The 18,641-nt window shown below is 42.3% G+C and overlaps 1 protein-coding gene across 9 annotated transcripts in view; it reads right to left on the reverse strand.

Moving 5' to 3' along the window:
* The window catches only part of LOC119861933 (lysosomal amino acid transporter 1 homolog), a 39,511-nt gene extending 23,482 nt beyond the window's left edge, over window positions 1-16,029 (reverse strand). For 2 of the 9 annotated variants that reach the window (XR_006274286.1, XM_043492448.1), the window contains exon 1: window positions 2,819-3,181. The gene's annotated coding sequence lies outside the window, so the exon portion shown is untranslated. Of the gene's footprint in view, window positions 1-588; window positions 2,787-2,818; window positions 3,182-3,231; window positions 3,323-16,005 lie in introns of those variants that run through there. The other 7 variants (XM_038417741.2, XM_043492443.1, XM_038417745.2 and 4 more) reach the window with 6 other exon arrangements.
* Between the last annotated feature and the right edge of the window lie 2,612 nt (window positions 16,030-18,641).

Here is an 18,641-nt window from a genome sequence, read left to right on the forward strand (position 1 = left end):
TTTAACAGACTAACACGGCTGCTACTCTGAAAGTAATTATCTGTGCACCTACGGCACCCATATAATCTGAACACTTAGCTGTCAGATTCCATCTCACAATGCCTATTTCACAGATCTCTAGAATGGGTTAGATAAATGAGCAATTTGATTAAACACTGTTCAAACTATGGTTCCAATGCTATAGATCTATGTGGGTATTCAGTATAAGCAAGCTAATAAGGACTCAGTCACCTGACTTCATTGTATGTTAACCTACCCTCTTCCACCATGAAAAGGAGTTCTTGTGGCACCTTAGAGACTAACAAATTTATTTGAGCATAAGCTTTCGTGAGCTACAGCTCACTTCATTGGATGCATTTGGTGGAAAATACAGAGGGGAGATTCTACCCCCCACCCCCAACAAACAAACAAACAAACCTGCAGCCATTACAGAAAACCAAACACTTCAAAAGGTGGTGGGGACTACATGGGCTGCAAACACTTCCCAGGTGAATGAAATCCTTGTCTTTGGCCTCTTGCCACACAACACATTTAAGGCATGTGGTTATTCTGGGATTATTTTTACTTAACATTTATGTGGTACCCTACCTTCAGTGTTGGCAACTCCTGTGAATTCATTGCAAGTCTTGCAATAATTGCTTGTTTCTCTTAAAGCTCCAGCTATTGGAGTAATTTTGCACAGTGCTTTGCAACTTTAAAAGTCATGATAACAAAATCATCAGCTCTGTTAGATGCTGGGATCTCTGTATGCTATCCACCCAGCCCTATTCCCTCTGACAAAGTTCTGGGGAAGGCTTAAAACCCACATTCTTCTGTTGCTGCTGGGATCATGCTATTCCTAGGCCAGGGTCAGTGTCCTTTTGTTCCTTTCTGGGGTTGTTTTAACTCAGTTCAGTGTTGAATTGGGAAATGCACTGTAATGAACAAATTCTCATATCTATTATGATGGTGGAATATTGCAGGATTTCCTGGGCTCAGACCAGTTTAATCCACTTGAGGATGCTAATACACCTTTTCGTGCCTTCTGCACAGAAATTTTAAACTTTTCCCAACAACTCCTTAAAGCTCATGAGTTTACTTTTTTTCATTAGGTTCCTCAAAACTGACTACGTTCCCTGAGGAGAGACAAGAGGATAAGGCAACAGGTACAACAGAAAGAGAAAAATGTATTGTCTGAGAGTCACCAGTGATAATAAAAGGAAAAGAAAATGTTAGGAGGCATCTATCTTTTGCTTTCATCACAACTCTTTAGGTGCACAACCCTGTATTTCTGTAAGAGGGTTAAAAATGTTTTTCCTCTAGATATTTTACTGGCTTTTCTTTTAAGATTACTATACATACTGTAGTTACTGCCATTAAGTCCTTGGAAAAATTATTCTCAATTACATGCTGTTTCTACCATAATAAATGACTTAGAACACAGTACTCAAATCTCAGAAAGACTTGTAATAAGGGCTGGTCTATATGAGGAAATTGATCAGAAGAGCTATTGTGCTTTAAATTCCCACCCTACCTTATCCCAGAAAATTTCCCTAGGTAGACAAGCTCTAAGATCATATTGAGGAGAGGAAGGCTGGCCTTGTAGTAAAGTGGCTGTATTAGGACTCAGGAGATCTGACATAAACCTCCTGTATCTCCTTGGGAAAGCTGCAGGAAGGCAAATTTTCACAAGTGGCCACTGAGTTTTGAGTGCCTCTCTTCTTGGATGCCAAGCAATACGACTCCCTTACAGGTGCCTGACTATGAATTTATGGGTTTGAAAGTGGTCCCCCCCCCCTCAGTTTCAAATAATAATATTGACTAAATCCAGCTTGAGACTTTGGAAGGGAAAAATCAGTTGTGCAGTATTCGTATTTACATATTCCTAGCAAAATCAGTGGAACTAGTCTATGTGATAAGACTATCAACTTATTTCATTAACTTGATCCTCCTATTTTATTCCTACAACTCTTTCATGTTCCTATTTTCTTTAAATAATCCTTTTACTGGTTGCATGCTCTCAGCATGGATGATTGTCTCTTTAAGAACAACAATCAAATATTTATGTATCACATTTGAGGGGGAAAAACCTAATTTTTTTCAGTAGTGAGCTCCCAGTTTATCCTGGTAAAATTCAGCTGGAGAAAGGGGGACAAGCTATCCAGGAGCAAGGTGAGCAGTAGTAGCATGTGAGCTAAATAGCCATCTCACAGGTACATTGATAGACTGAGAACGCTGGGTGTAGGTCAAACACAAGCTGCCAAAAGCCATCCTAGAGGCCCTTTCCCAGGTTCTCTCAGTCTTTCGAAGAACTGGAATTCTTTGAAGGTGCCACAGGGGGAACTGGCATAATAATGTATGGAGGTGGTTAATTTTTTTGTATTGTGATCCACTCAGAAACAATATCATTCTCCTAATCCTGAGCCCATATCTTCCCCGAGGCAACTATAGTACTGGGTCAGAAGAAGAAAAAAATAATGAGGATGTATTAAAAGCCAGCAAATGAACATAATTTAACTTTAATCTGGATGCTGCTGTTATTCTGTTACGCACACTTCACACCAGAGCTCTCTCTATTTCCTGCGCGGGAGGAGGGCCAGAACTTTACATTTAGTTCATGAACTCCCCTTCAGTTTGCTCTGCCCCCATGGGTATTTGCTACTCCTCCCTTCAGCATGTATTCGGTGCCCTCTGTAAATGCGATCCGCTGAATTTACACCACAGAGGCCAAAGAAAGGTATGAGGCAGTCATGAATGGCCAGGGCCAAGGAGAGATCAAAGTGGAGCTGTTTGAGGGAGGGAAAACAAAGCCAAGAGCAGGGCAAAGCAAAGCACCAACCTGGCAATAGCTACCCAGCTTCCTCAGGCAAAGAGAGGGAGAAGCCTCAGTCCCAGGCTGAATCTCACGGGCCTTTGCCTGTTCCCTAGCTCACCAGAAGGCCCCTTCCGGGGGCAGAAAGGGGAGGGGAGGAAGTGAACCCCAAAAGCACAATACAAGAGCAGGGAGCCCCGGGGCTGTCCCCGCCTACACGGGAAGGCCGGCCCGGAACTGACCCCCACTGCCGAGACGGGGACTCCGGCCCCGTAACCACCCAGCCCAGCGCGGGGAGGGTCCCCCTGCCGCCGAATCCCCAGCGCAACCCCGCCAGCCCCCGCGGCTCCCTCCAGCCGAGCCCCAGAAGAACGGGGGGGGTCCCTGTCCCCGGCCTCCCTCCAGCCCCTCGCCGCCGCCCGCAGCGCAGGCGCGCGAACCTGCCTCCGTCGCCCCAGCGCGGCGGCTGCGCCCGGCCCGGCCCCCAGGCCCCACCCCCGGCCCCGCCCAGTCGGGGGCCGGGGGAGCGGAGAGCGGCGGCGGCCGGAGCGGAGGCAGGGCGCCCTCTGCAGGCAGCGGGGGGTGTCTGCCCGTCACACGGCGGAAACAGCGACTCGGCGCCCAACGCAGACACTCGCTGAGGCAGCCACACAACACACACACGGGGCATACAGGCAGTACACACACAGCTGTCCTCACTGGCACGCACCCACAGCACACAGCCATGAACTCTGTCACACACACCAACCCACTGGCATCATACGTTATAACCCAGCATAAACAGACCCATAGAAAACATACATATATGCAAAAAGAAAAGGAGGACTTGTGGCACCTTAGAGACTAACAAATTTATTGGAGCATAAGCTTTCGTGAGCTACAGCTCACTTCATCGGATGCATACATATATGCACTGACTCATAATACACATCTAGCGACAATATACACATACACTACTAGAGCCCCCGGGCGGCTCTGATGCACCAGTTGCCACGGACACATTCCATATACACGTGGCATACACTCACAAGAGAGGTATCCCTGCGCACCCTGAGTCAACAGACCCGCACACACAAGTGTACCAGTAACGTGGAACACTATGTAATTTCATTTCCTATCTCCACACTTACCCCCTTACATTAGTAGTGGAGGACAAGAGAAAGGATTTTCATCTCCAGCTGATTTGTGCTTAACGGTTTCCACTCAAAAAGAAAAGGAGGACTTGTGGCACCTTAGAGACTAACAAATTTATTGGAGCATAAGCTTTCGTGAGCTACAGCTCACTTCATCGGATGCATTTGGTGGAAAAAACAGAGGAGAGATTTATATACACACAAAGAGAACATGAAACAATGGGTTTATCATACACACTGTAAGGAGAGTGATCACTTAAGATAAGCCATCACCAGCAGCGGGGGGGGGAGGAAAACCTTTCATGGTGACAAGCAAGGTAGGCTAATTCCAGCAGTTAACAAGAATATCAGAGGAACAGTGGGGGGTGGGGTGGGAGGGAGAAATACCATGGGGAAATAGTTTTACTTTGTGTAATGACTCATCCATTCCCAGTCTCTATTCAAGCCTAAGTTAATTGTATCCAGTTTGCAAATTAATTCCAATTCAGCAGTCTCTTGTTGGAGTCTGTTTTTGAAGCTTTTTTGTTGAAGGATAGCCACTCTTAGGTCTGTAATCGAGTGACCAGAGAGATTGAAGTGTTCTCTGACTGGTTTTTGAATGTTATAATTCTTGACATGTTTAACTTCTGGGTTAAACATTAATTCTTTTACGTAAAGACTGTCCAGTTTGACCAATGTACATGGCAGAGGGGCATTGCTGGCACATGATGGCATATATCACATTGGTAGATGCGCAGGTGAAGGAGCCTCTGATAGTGTGGCTGATGTGATTAGGCCCTATGATGGTATCCCCTGAATAGATATGTGGACAGAGTTGGCAACGGGCTTTGTTGCAAGGCTAGGTTCCTGGGTTAGTGGTTCTGTTGTGTGGTGTGTGGTTGCTGGTGAGTATTTGCTTCAGACTGGGGGGCTGTCTGTAAGCAAGTACTGGCCTGTCTCCCAAGATCTGTGAGAGCGATGGGTCGTCCTTCAGGATAGGTTGTAGATCCTTGATGATGCGTTGGAGAGGTTTTAGTTGGGGGCTGAAGGTGATGGCTAGTGGCGTTCTGTTCTTTTCTTTGTTGGGCCTGTCCTGTAGTAGGTGACTTCTGGGTACTCTTCTGGCTCTGTCAATCTGTTTCTTCACTTCAGCAGGTGGGTATTGTAGTTGTAGGAATGCATGATAGAGATCTTGTAGGTGTTTGTCTCTGTCTGAGGGGTTGGAGCAAATGCGGTTATATCGCAGAGCTTGGCTGTAGACAATGGATCGAGTGGTATGATCTGGATGAAAGCTAGAGGCATGTAGGTAGGAATAGCGGTCAGTAGGTTTCCGATATAGGGTGGTGTTTATGTGACCATCGCTTATTAGCACCGTAGTGTCCAGGAAGTGGATCTCTTGTGTGGACTGGTCCAGGCTGAGGTTGATGGTGGGATGGAAATTGTTGAAATCATGGTGGAATTCCTCAAGGGCTTCTTTTCCATGGGTCCAGATGATGAAGATGTCATCAATGTAGCACAAGTAGAGTAGGGGCATTAGGGGACGAGAGCTGAGGAAGCGTTGTTCTAAGTCAGCCATAAAAATGTTGGCATACTGTGGGGCCATGCGGGTACCCATTGCAGTGCCGTTGATTTGAAGGTATACATTGTCCCCAAATGTGAAATAGTTATGGGTGAGGACAAAGTCACAAAGTTCAGCCACCAGGTTAGCCGTGACAGTATCGGGGATACTGTCCTCAGACAGAGACAAACACCTACAAGATCTCTATCATGCATTCTTACAACTACAATACCCACCTGCTGAAGTGAAGAAACAGATTGACAGAGCCAGAGGAGTACTCAGAAGTCACCTACTACAGGACAGGCCCAACAAAGAACACAACAGAACGCCATTAGCCATCACCTTCAGCCCCCAACTGAAACCTCTCCAACGCATCATCAAGGATCTACAACCTATCCTGAAGGACGACCCATCACTCTCACAGATCTTGGGAGACAGGCCAGTCCTTGCTTACAGACAGCCCCCCAACGTGAAGCAAATACTCACCAGCAACCACACACCACACAACAGAACCACTAACCCAGGAACCTATCCTTGCAACAAAGCCCGTTGCCAACTCTGTCCACATATCTATTCAGAGGACACCATCATAGTGTGGCTGATGTGATTAGGTCCTATCAGAGGCTCGTTCACCTGCGCATCTACCAATGTGATATATGCCATCATGTGCCAGCAATGCCCCTCTGCCATGTACATTGGTTCAACTGGACAGTCTCTACATAAAACAATAAATGGACACAAATCAGACGTCAAGAATGGTAACATTCAAAAACCAGTTGGAGAACACTTCAATCTCTCTGGTCACTCGATTACAGACCTAAGAGTGGCTATTCTTCAAAAAAAAAACTTCAAAAACAGACTCCAACAAGAGACTGCTGAATTGGAATTAATTTGCAAACTGGATACAATTAACTTAGGCTTGAATAGATGCTGGGAGTAGATGGGTCATTACACAAAGTAAAACTATTTCCCCATGTTATTCCCCCCACCCACCCCCCCGCTGTTCCTCAGATGTTCTTGTCAACTGCTGGAAATGGCCCACCTTGATTATCACTACAAAAGGTTTTCTTCCTCCCCCCCATCCCCCGCTCTCCTGCTGGTAATAGCTCATCTTAAGTGATCACTCTTTTTGCGAATACAGACAAACACGTCTGCTATTCTGAAACCTCTCCTTACAGTGTGTATGGTAACTCCCATTGTTTCATGTTCTCTGTGTATATAAATCTCCCCACTGTATTTTCCACTGAATACATCCGATGAAGTGAGCTGTAACTCACGAAAGCTTATGCTCAAATAAATTTGTTAGTCTCTAAGGTGCCACAAGTACTCCTTTTCTTTTTGCGAATACAGACTAACACGGCTGCTACTTTGAAACCTGTTTATGGGGTGATATCAACGCGATAATCTGCAAACCCTTGTGATAAATCACATTTATCATGCACCACTGACTGCCTCACTTGCACTTTGCTCTTTAATCCATCTCCACTGTGACTTATTGCAAAACCCTGAGCCATGTTCAAACAGCTGCCAGTTTTAAAAAATAACTTCAAATCTTGAACCACTGACAGGTTTAAGGTCCAATGTCTCATGAACCTAAAGGTCTTAGAAACAAGTGCTTTGCCTTATTGGAGAAGCTGTAAAGTACTCTGCGATTTTTACAACTGTTTGACGCTCTGATTAATAACAGTGCTGAAGCACATGCTTTTCTGAATAGGGATGCTTTATTAAATCAGGACAGGAAATGCTGGATACTTCATGCAAATTACTGGTTGTACTGCAATGGCTGCATACAAATACCCCATAAAATAACCTCACACATTTGGCCTCAAAATGTGGCAAATTAAGTTGCATTTGGTTATTCTGCCCTGGACAAGTGAGCTGAAGGAGTAGTTGTTACAGCTCAACTAGTAGAAGGAGAGAGAGAGAGAAGTTTCATACCATCCATCTATCCTAATCTGGTAAATAGTACTGTCACACATAAATAACAGTTCATTGCATGTTTTTGACTAGCAATGGATACTAAAATTAAATTTGTAACATTTGATAGTTTGATGATCTGAGTTCAGTTCCCAGAGAACAGATGTCTATACCTAACACCGTCACCACAACTGGTACTAATTGACACCCTTCCTGGCTGTGTCAGTAGAGAGGCCAAACAATGAATGGGAAAGGGGACTGCACTACTTTCTCATTCCTAGAGGTGGATGATCAGCCTTGGTATAAGGAAGAAGTTGCACCTATTTACTGTAGGGATGAACTTGGTGTGGTCTTTCCAAATCTGGGCTGTACTTTCTCTTCCCTGAGGATACACAGAGGGCTTCAGTTTCCAAGACTGTCAGTCTTAACACCTTTCACAAGCAGTGAATCCACTAAACGAGAGAAATAAAACGGTCCTGGGATTTTTCATGGTTGCTATGCCTTCTGAATACTGTGGTGACATTTCTGATGTCTTTAGAGCCTGTACTTTATATTGCTGAGACTTAGTGGTGTCTGATATACTTTACATGTTACTGGCTACTCTTAAATGCTACCTTAGCATTTCTCTCATAATGGCACAGAGACTATGAGCCAAGATACTAAACAGTCTAATGTACAATCCTGTGATCTTCATAAGAGGTGTGTTGTAAAGATGAATATTTTAAAAAATATTTCAATAGGGAAGAGTATTATATAAGATACTGAATGTTTAATAAACTTGTACTTTCTATTTTTATTGAGTCTTTATACCTATATTATTTGAGGCTTGGATAATCAGTATACGGTTGGGAAAATGCATAAAGACAGGCTTTTGGGTCTATTGTTCTGGTTTAATTGCTGCTCAACCAATGATTCACTGTTTTTTTTGGCAGCTGAGCAGACTTTGCCTGGCACTGTAAATTTCCCCAATTTATGTCTATGAGACTTATCTGTTGCTGACTGGCAAAAGCAGGCAGCTTCTTATACATGTACAATAGGAGTTAGACTTGTAGAAGGAATAGTTTATGTGCCTTACAACAACCTACCTAAAGCACTAATATAGCATCCATTACCATAGTAGCTGAATGCCCTATTGTCTTTTTCTTCACAACACCCTTCTGATATAGGGAAATGCTATTATCCTGATTTTAAAGATGGGGAAATGGGGCACAAGAAACTAAGTGACTGTGTGGTGCACTATTGAACATGGGTCTTTCTTAAATTCTAGGCTAGCATCCTAGCCCCTGTATCATCCTTCCTAAGTTCCTATATGATGATTACTTATGTCAGAGCTGGTCAGGAAATCATTTTCCCCCTACAAAAAATGGATTTTTAAAGTGTTCAACAACCAAAAAAAAATCTATTTTCGAGTTTCCACAGAAACCTGAGTTCTTTTTGATTAAATGGATATTTTGGTGAATATTTCCATTTAATCAAAAAGCCATATACCAGCAAAAAAAGTTTCAATTAAAATGTTTTGGCCATCTCTAGTGTCAGTATAGTTAGTTAAAAAGGGAGGCGTTATTTTAATTGCAGTTTTAAAGATATAGGACACCATTTTCCAAGCTAAAATGATCTACATTTCACTATCAAAATGACATGTATATGACACTATGTTCATATGCCTTGAATCTCTTGAGTTTGTATTATAATACTAACATATTTATATGCCCTTTCTCACAAAAAGTCATGGGATTCTTTACCATATGAAACTAGTTATTTTATACTAATCTGATTAAACATAATTAATGAAATATAACCCTTTTCCATTTTGATATGAATGTTTTAATAGATATGGGAAGGGTTCGGCATAAGTAGTTAAGTCAGCATCACATACACATTCTGTGACAGAGTGCAGGGATAGAATCCAATTCTTTAGGGAACCAATAACGACCGTAACCATAAAGCCATCTTTTCTCTTCCTTCAATCCTTTGCCTCATTTATTACACACCTTCCCAACTTCTAGAACAAATGAGGCAGGTGCCTCCTGACAACAGCCTCCTTTACTATACCACCCTAAGCACTGTGCATGCTATGCTCTGAATGAGGTTGGGGGTTTTGTGGAAAAAAATGTGAGATCATGTAACTGTATAATAATGCATACACCTGAGATGACCACATTAAGACTGCACAGGCAATCTTAATTCTGGTATTTCTTAATTTTGAGTGCTTGACTTTGCAGCCTTAAAGTTATTTTAATGTGTGTGTGTGGGAGGCTGTTTGATGTAATTTCTTAATTTTTTTAAAAAAACAGACTGCATTTTTTTCATCATATGGAACTATATTAACCCCTCTCAAATTAGGTCATCAGCAGGACTCAGACCTTCAGAGTCACAGCATAGATCTCTACCATTTGAACAAATCAAGTCAATGGTAGCACCAGTAAGCTCTTATACTGTATATAGATCAGAGACTAGAAGGGAAATGAGAGAAACATTTTGCCAGTGGATTTCACAGGTATTTGCTGGTGGCAGAGGAATGTGGAGATTGAGGGTTTGTGGACTCAATTCCAGGTTCTGTAGAGGAGTGTTCTCTAGTGGTTAGACCCTTCTGCCCCTGTGCCCCAGCCTGTCTCTTTCCTCCTATCCAACCCCACCGCTGGGTTCTGCCCCACCTGCTCCTATGTAACCCCCTTCATTCTAGCACCTGCCCTCCCTCCTTCTGCTCCTATCCAACCCCCTCAACCCCAGCTCCTGTCAGTCTTCCTTCTTACGCCTGCTCCTTTTCCTGCTGTATTCCGCTGTGGCTGCCTGGACATCAGCATGGTGAGCATTGAGTGAATAGGAAAGACTCTCTCCCTGCTCTCAGTTTTGGTGCTATAGTGGCCAGGAGGACCAATTGCTGGGAAAGTCTTGCTCAGCCCCTGCAGCTTTGTGCAGAAGCATGTCCAGTACAGATGGAATTTTTAGAGAATTTAGCTGCCCACTCTAACAAGTCTCAAATGAGTGTGTGCAAATTCACATTTTTTCAGAGACTTATAATTTGACCAAATGTGTTTGAATTTTTATGGGGGTAACAAAAGACATGTCCCTGATGCCAGAGTGACTCCCACACCAAATTTCAAGGCCCTGCTTCAAAACATAGAGCTATTAGAGCTTCTCAGTGAATCAGTTGTAAGAATATTTTTAACATGGGCAAACAATATGTTTTTTCCTACCCTTGTTCTTGGAAATGGTTGAATAATTTTTGGAGAAATTTTCCAGAAAAAATCAGCCTGAAGTAGATATGCAGCATGGAAAATTTCAGCTTGAACAGTTTAAGTTTGGCACAATCAAAAGCACATGAATGCAGGGCCTTTTAATGGAAAGTGTTGGACAACCTTAACTGTAGGCAGGGCTACCAGCTCTGCTTTTAATATATCTTGTCTATTTGGACCTTACTTCAGTCATTCCTCACAAAGGGTTTGAGTCCTGTAAGCTCTGTCTGTATGGAATTCTCACTGAGAGCCTATTATGCCTGGTGTTGCCCAGCCAGTCTTCGTACCCTTTCAAATTCCACTTAAAAGATGTTTGCAAATTAGTATGTGAAATACAATTTGTAGGGTTTGATGTTTGAATTATCCAACGATCAAATCCTATAGTAAATCCATAGGCAAAGTTTGGGTTTGCATGGATTCAGTCTGGTTTGCCAAAACCAGAAATGGGTTGGGTTTCAGCAGTGATGCAGCTACAGACTTTGGAGCTCAGGAAAATACAACACACCTTGTAAAACTGGATTAAAATTGTTCTAGGGGCCAAAGTATAAATAATAATGACATTATGCCCAGGAATGAGGGGAGTTAGAGAAGATGATAGGCCATTGACAGCTGGACAGATAAAGATATCAGGGGAAATTTTGTTCTTCTGAGTTTTCCAGCTGATTCATTATACACAATTTAAATGCAGGTTTCAGCCATGTTAGTCTGTATCTGCAAAAAGAAAAGGAGTACTTGTGGCACCTTAGAGACTAACAAATTTATTTGAGCATAAGCTTTCGTCAGCCTCCCACTTTCTTCTGAGAAATCAGCTGAAAATGTCCTCTGCAGAACTGGCTGATCCTTCTGAGCACAAGGCCTAACCAATAGGAACCACAAGCCTTGTTTTCACAAGTGCTGAGTACCTGCAGCTTGTATTAACTGCAGTTTGATTTGTAGGTGCTCAGCACTTCAGAAAATCAAGACCCTTATCACTTCTAGCGAATGTGAATTTCCATATGTGACCAGCCTCAAAGAACCAGGATTGAACTTGAACTACATTGCAAACAGTAACCTGATAAAACATACAGACAACGAGAGAGCAAAACATTTAGCAATATACCTCTACAAGCAGTTCATGAACCCAAACAAAATTTGAGCAAACCAGTGACAGATTCTGGAAACAGTTCACACTCAATCCAAGGAATATTTAGAGTATTTTGATGATTCTAGTTGAAATATCCATACAGCTCTAATACCCAGGTCTCACAGCCCAAGTCAGAGGTAAGTGTACTGGTAATTGTAGATTTTTAGTTCTTTTGCTATCCCATTGTTTGTGTGGTAAAACATTACCAGGGGACAGTTTACTCAGGCTTGAAAATGTATGTATCTCGAGTCATGAACTGCAATTCCTGATGTCCACTGAAAAAAAATGTATAAGGAGAAGATGATCTGGTGAATGAAAGCCAATTATTTTATAAACTACATTTTAAAAAAAGAACTGTACAACATTATATATTTATAGATACAATTTTGTTCAACTGTCACATCACAGAATGAATTATACATTAGTCCAAGGAATTTAACATTTATGAATGTCTTTGTTGCCTTGATATTAAAAAAGAATCATCTTCATTGTCTGTGTTTGCATGACATGTTAACTTATGTATAGGTAGCACAGAGCAGAGGTGCTGTAGTTACCAGCCTCAAAGAGACATTATATACACAATGGGGCTTATCACTTTTTAAAGGTGAAATAATGCCAACATAATTTTGATATGTTCTTTTTTCCAACCCTGGGGAAAAAGACAGTGATATTTTTACAATTAAAATGTTTTGAATTTATGTGGTAGGAGAAAATGGAACTGATATTTGAAATTATTTAGAAGACAGTGCCATCTTTACCTAGCCTACCTGCTGCCAGATTTGCAAGAGTTGGCAAAGCTCATTGGACCAAGCAGAGCAACTGGCAAGAATTAATAAAAGTAGGTTAAATGCATATCTTTGACTTCAATGAGGCAGTGTTCAGTTATGACAGCAATGAATTTAACTCATAATCCCTATTTATACTGTCATGAGGCCTTATCCTGACGGGTGTTGAGCATGAGAGTCCTGATCTAGTGAAGCATGTGTACATATGCTTAACTTTAAGCACATGTGTCTCAATCCGAAGCCCATTGCAGCCTATGGCCATACTCCTATCCATTTCAATGGGTAGTGGATCAGGCTTGTGCATAGTATAGAATTCAGTGGGATTAATACTCACATAGTTAAACTTTTAAGTGCTTTGCTGGATTGGGATCCAGGACCTCAGACTAGGTTACCTGGAAACGGTTAGTATCAGGCTTCTAGTTTGTATAATTTTTATCTCCTATCCAGCTCTCTTCCTTCACTCTTGTTCTTTTTGACAAGCAAGAATCATGGAGAGTCATTATCTATTAAGTGAAGAGCAGAGGGGTAAACTAGCTTGAGCAAAAGGAATAAACAACTTTTATGGTTAAACTTAATTGGACTGGATACTGGAATTCCAGCTCCAAACCTCAGATCTAAATTGCTCCATTGCCCCATGAGTCTAGCTCAGGGGTGGGCAAACTTTTTGGCCCAAGGGCCACATCAGAGTGTGAAACTGTATGGAGGGCCAGGTAGGGAAGGCTGTGCCCCCCAAACAGCCTGGCCCCTGCCCCCTGTTTCACACCCCTCCCACTTCCCGCCCCCTGACTGTCCCCCTCAGAACCCCCGATCCATCCAACCCCACCTGCTCCTTGTCCCCTGACTGCTCCCTCCCAGGACCCCCTGCTCCAAACCGCCCCCCTCCACAATCCCACCCCCTATCCAACTGCCCCCACTCCCTGTCCCCTGACTGCCCCCTGGCCCCTATCCACCCCCCCTACCCCCTGATAGGCCCCCCGGAACTCACATCCAACCCCCCCATTCCCCGTCCCCAACTGCCCCAGAACATCTGCCCCATCCAACCGCTCCCTGTCCCCTATCTGCCCTCTGAGACCCCTTTACCCAACCCTCTCACTGCCGTGCACGCACCACCACCGCCCCCTTACCATGCCGCTCAGAGCAGCAGGAGCTCACAGCCCCACTGCTCATGTGGTGGCGTAGCTGCGGGGGAGGGGGGACAGCAGGGGAGGGGCCAGGGGCTAGCCTCCCCAGCCAGGAGCTCAAGGGCCGGGCAGGATGGTCCCTCGGGCTGGATGTGGCCCGTGGGCCGTAGCTTGCCCACCTCTGGTCTAGCTGAAAACCTCGCCACACTAATGCAATTAGAAAATGATTATAACCAGTACTCTGCTGAGTATTCCATGTACAGTAGATGTTTTGAAATGAGTTTGCACCTTGCCAATGTAAGATTAAATTTGGTTGAAATACCATTTATCTTTGAAAGTGTTAATCTGATTTCTCTCTATTTTGTACTTTTTCTCCCTAATGTATTTGACGTGAAATTGAATCGTTTTACTGCAGAGCTGAGCATGAAAGGTGAACATTCAATTTGCTATTTCTTGATTTTTATGCAATATGTATGCTTCAGTACTTGATAAATTCAAACCTTGTGGAAAGAACTACAGAATCATATTGTGAACACAAAGGACCAGATGTTGGTTTATATAATAGAGATTATTGGTTTGCATTTTTAATTTACAAGAAAAAAAATTGATTCTCTGCAATATATTGTGAAAGTTCAATGAGTCTTATTTGTATTGGAGTGTTCACTAGTAGCTGTGTGACATTTTGGTGGGATGGAGGTGATAGGATTAGACCGGATGCAGCAAAAAGGGAATGGAAAGAGGGAACAACAAAGACCCGAGATGTTTGGGAATCATGGATGCTTGGTGAAGCTGGATAGAATTGAGTAGATGGGAGAGACTATTAACTGGCATTATCTCTTTATAGGCCAGTGACAGTTCATGTGAAAGAGACCTGTTTAATTATGATAATTTGTTATTTCTCTCTTTTTAAAGCTCAGTAACTTATTGCTGGAGTGTCTACACCAAGCTATGCAAATACCAATGGGAAGGGAGACAAGTATTAACACTTTATTAACCCATATGATCAAGAACAATTTGGCAGATGCGGTGACATTGGATGGTGGCACCATTTATCAAGCTGGAAAGGAACACAAGTATTAACACTGTATTCTGGGCTGAGAAAATGGAGACAAAAATTCATGAAATACTAAAATAATCTTTTGAAAAGTGCTAGTTTATGATTAAATTGTGTGTGAAAACTAGGTAGCCTAGGATTATGGAATTGACTGTAAAACCTGTTCTCCTAACCTATATTCCACACAGTTACATTCACAATTTTTTTACTCAGATCAAAAGTTAGATGGGGTGATGTCAAAATAAGGCTTACAATAGAATATCAATGTACCCTTAGCTAGCACATCATGACTGTACCTCCATAATAATAATAATTAATAATAATGACACAATCCTCTAAACTCTGAGGATCTTTTATCTGTACTGAAATCTTCTACTGCAAAACTAGCAAGCAAATATCTGTACCAGAAAGGAAGCTACATAGCCACATTGCATCTGATCTGAATTCATGTAAATAATTTCTCCTCAAGAGATATTTTCCTTCTCCCTTTATTTTTTAATGTCTGCCTTCCCCAAACCACTAAGTAAATGTTACCATAATTTGTTTTTGGTGCTCCAATTTAAATTATAATTCTTCAGGGAAGAAATTTTCTTCTTATTTGTCTTTAAAACACCATGCTCCCCTGTAGAACTACATAAATAGTAATTGGTAATGCATGTTTGTTTCATATGCACAATTCCTACTGAGATCAGTGGAACTCCATGGCTTAAGTGCGTGCTGATACATATCTAGTTTTGAGAAGAACTTTGCCCTAAATTATCGTTCTGTCTGTTTGAAAACTACTTTCTGCCAGCAGTCCTATGTGAAACATTTGTATTTGCATAGTATATTAGTAACTGCACCCGCTAGGGGCTAGAGATCTAAATCTACTGTATTGCAGAGGCATCTCCAAATTGTGAGATCATTTTGCTCTCTGGTGGCTGCAGCTTAATAATTAGGCTCTATAGCCAGGATAGATTGCCACTCCAGGGCAATGTGGGCTCACATTTTAGACACCACTACTATAGCATGTATATTTAAATTAAATATTTAATTGTTTAATCAGCAGACAGCAACTATTTCACACACTTTTAGACATTGTATCCAGAAGAGGGTGACTGTGGAAGGACAGAGAGAAAGACACATATGCTCACATAGCATGTTATAGACACTTATTGCTTTTCTCTCTCCCCCCCTTATCTTTTGAAAAAGTTAGCAAAATTACTGTATTGTTACTTCTGTAATATTGATATTGATACATGTACCTTAATATCCTGTGTGGTTGGTACCACCAGTTCTGGAGGGCAATTCTTATCATTAATCACTTACATTACGGTAGTATTTAAAGGCCCTATTCAGAATGCGAGTATTGTGCAGGGTGCTGTTCAAAAACAGATGATGAGACAATCTTTTCCCCATTTCCTGAATTCCTCCTCTGTAACAACCACAGCCCCCAACAGACTGAGCCTTTACATCTGTGTAGCAGAGAGCATCAGGATTTCTTAGTTACCTATCTAGGCTGGCTCCTTCTCCTTGTTTCCAGGTGCTCTTACAAGCTTCTTCTTGCTCTTCTTCACAGAGAAAAGCCTAAGCACCTGTTGAAGCAGCTGGAAACAAGGAGGTGGAATCAGTGCCATGTGAGCACATAGTTCTCTATGGACCTTAATTTGGGAACAACTGCCCTACATATTTGTCAGGGTTCCCTTCCACCTCTGAACTCTAGGGTACACATGTGGGGAGCCGCATGAAAGCCCTCCTAAGCTTATTTCTACCATCTTAGGTTAAAACTTCCCCAAGGCACAAATTCTTTGCCCTTGGAGGGTCCGCTGCCACCACCAAGTGATTTAACAAAGAATCAGGGAAAGGAGCACTTGGAGTTCCTATTCCCCCAAAATATCCCCCCAAGCCTTACACTCCCTTTCCTGGGGAGGCTTAAGAATAATATCCTAACCAACTGGCTACAAAGTGATGACAGACCCAAACCCCTGGTCTTAGGACAATAGAGAAATCAGTCTGGTTCTTAAAAGAAGGATTTTATTTAAAAAAAAAAAAGTAAAATCACCTCTGTAAAATCAGGATGGAAAATAGCTGTACAGGGTAACAAAAGATTCAAAAACACAGCAGAACTTCCTCTAGGCTTAGTTTCAAAATTACAAAAAACAGGAATAAACTTCCCTCCAGCAAAGGAAAAATTCACAAGCAAAACAATGAGAGACTTTTAGGATGGTTTATAGGAGAAGGAATTTTCTGACCTGATGCTTCTCTGCTTCCCAAGAGAACACCACAAAAGCCCCCCAAGATTTGAAAGTATCTTCTTTCCCCATTGGTCCTTTTGGTCAGGTGCCAACCAAGTTATTTGAGTTTCTTAGCTCCTTACAGTTAAGGAGGAATTCTAGGCTACCCTTAGCTGTATGGTTATGACAGTATTACAGTGAAATTGCTCTTAAACTTCCACACAAGGAGCCAGCAAAGGTTGAATAAATTTTTGCCGGATACCAGTCCAAAGGTCCTTGCTTAAGGCAGTGGTCTTTGGTACAGGTTTAAACCCATGTGAGTACATTAAGGATGGAAAAGTATGCAACAATCCAAGAAGTGAAGAATGCAGCTGAACTAGTAAAGTACTCAATTTGTAAAGCACACAGCTTAAATGGCACAAATCCAACTACTCAGTGAAGTTTGATCAGCTCAGTACAGTACATAAGAATCCAGCAACTGAGTTATACAGTTCAATTAGCACAGTTCATAAAGCATGCAGCTCAATTAGTGAAGCGCTATATGTAGGTAACAATGTGTGTGGAAATCTATTATTCCAAGTGTCTTAAGATATGCAGCTCAATCAGCAAACTAGGCAGCTGGATAATTAAATATGTTAATCTCATCCCCAAAATCTATATACAAAACTGACTAGTTAAAATTCGCACTTTGTGCATTAATGATAGGTGAAAATTTGCCTGAGCCTAAAGGACTACATTGTATGTACTGACAATGGCTTTTGGTTCAGTTAGGATGAGCAGCCATCCCCCCCCCCCCCCCCCCCCCCCCCCCCGAACACTCTCTAAAATGAAATCAGGCATAAAGAAATTGATTGTGTGCCAAACTTTTCTACTTCTGATTGAATTTATCAACTGTACTGGAACCTAGGTACATAGCAGATGTTCTTTTGTTGACGCAGATGAGCTGTTTCAAGCCACACGACAGACTAATAATGTGGATTTTATTTATTGCTGCTAAAATAAGGTTGCCAGACAACACCACATGCACACCCTATGATTGGATGGCTTACTGCTCTGAGACAGTGTCTGGAGGCTACAGGCCAATCCGTTAGCTTTTAGTCTTCACTCAGGGAAAATCTCCATTGACATCATCAGGAGTTGACTGAGTCTGGGACTGCAGGATTTGTCCCCTGGAAATAAGCAGCTACTCTCAAAGTGTCCAAGAATAGTTAATGTAGTATGACAGTAATTTAAGTGGAATGTAAGCAACACATACTGTGCAAAAAAATAATCATTAGGCTGGTTAGAAAGGAGGTTTATTAGTTAATATGGAATTTGGTAAAATATTAGCTAACAAATACAACATTTTATCTGTCAGGACACCTTCAAAACCCCTGCACCAAAATCTATTTAAATCTATGAAATAATTATAACTGTACTCCATCATTGGGGCGGTTTGCATTCGTCAACGTTTTTGCCCAGCGATGCCTGTGGTAAATTGAAACAAGGGATTACTTTAATACACGTTATGTGCCTCATTTCACCCTACTTTATCTAGGCCAGACATTGCTGGAGGGAATGTCTGTTGGGAGAGCAGGAGACTATTCTAAAGCCTACTCGAAGTCAATGGGAGTCTTTTCTACTAGTGTTCAACCCACTTTGGACCAAGCCATAGGCTCCCAGAGTGCAGACTTCTCTCCCCACACAAGACAGAATGCAGCAGGAAGAGGCATCCAAAAATGTGGAGGACTC

The sequence above is a fragment of the Dermochelys coriacea genome, chromosome 9 (assembly GCF_009764565.3).
Source record: "Dermochelys coriacea isolate rDerCor1 chromosome 9, rDerCor1.pri.v4, whole genome shotgun sequence".
Classification (NCBI taxonomy): Eukaryota; Metazoa; Chordata; order Testudines; family Dermochelyidae; genus Dermochelys; species Dermochelys coriacea.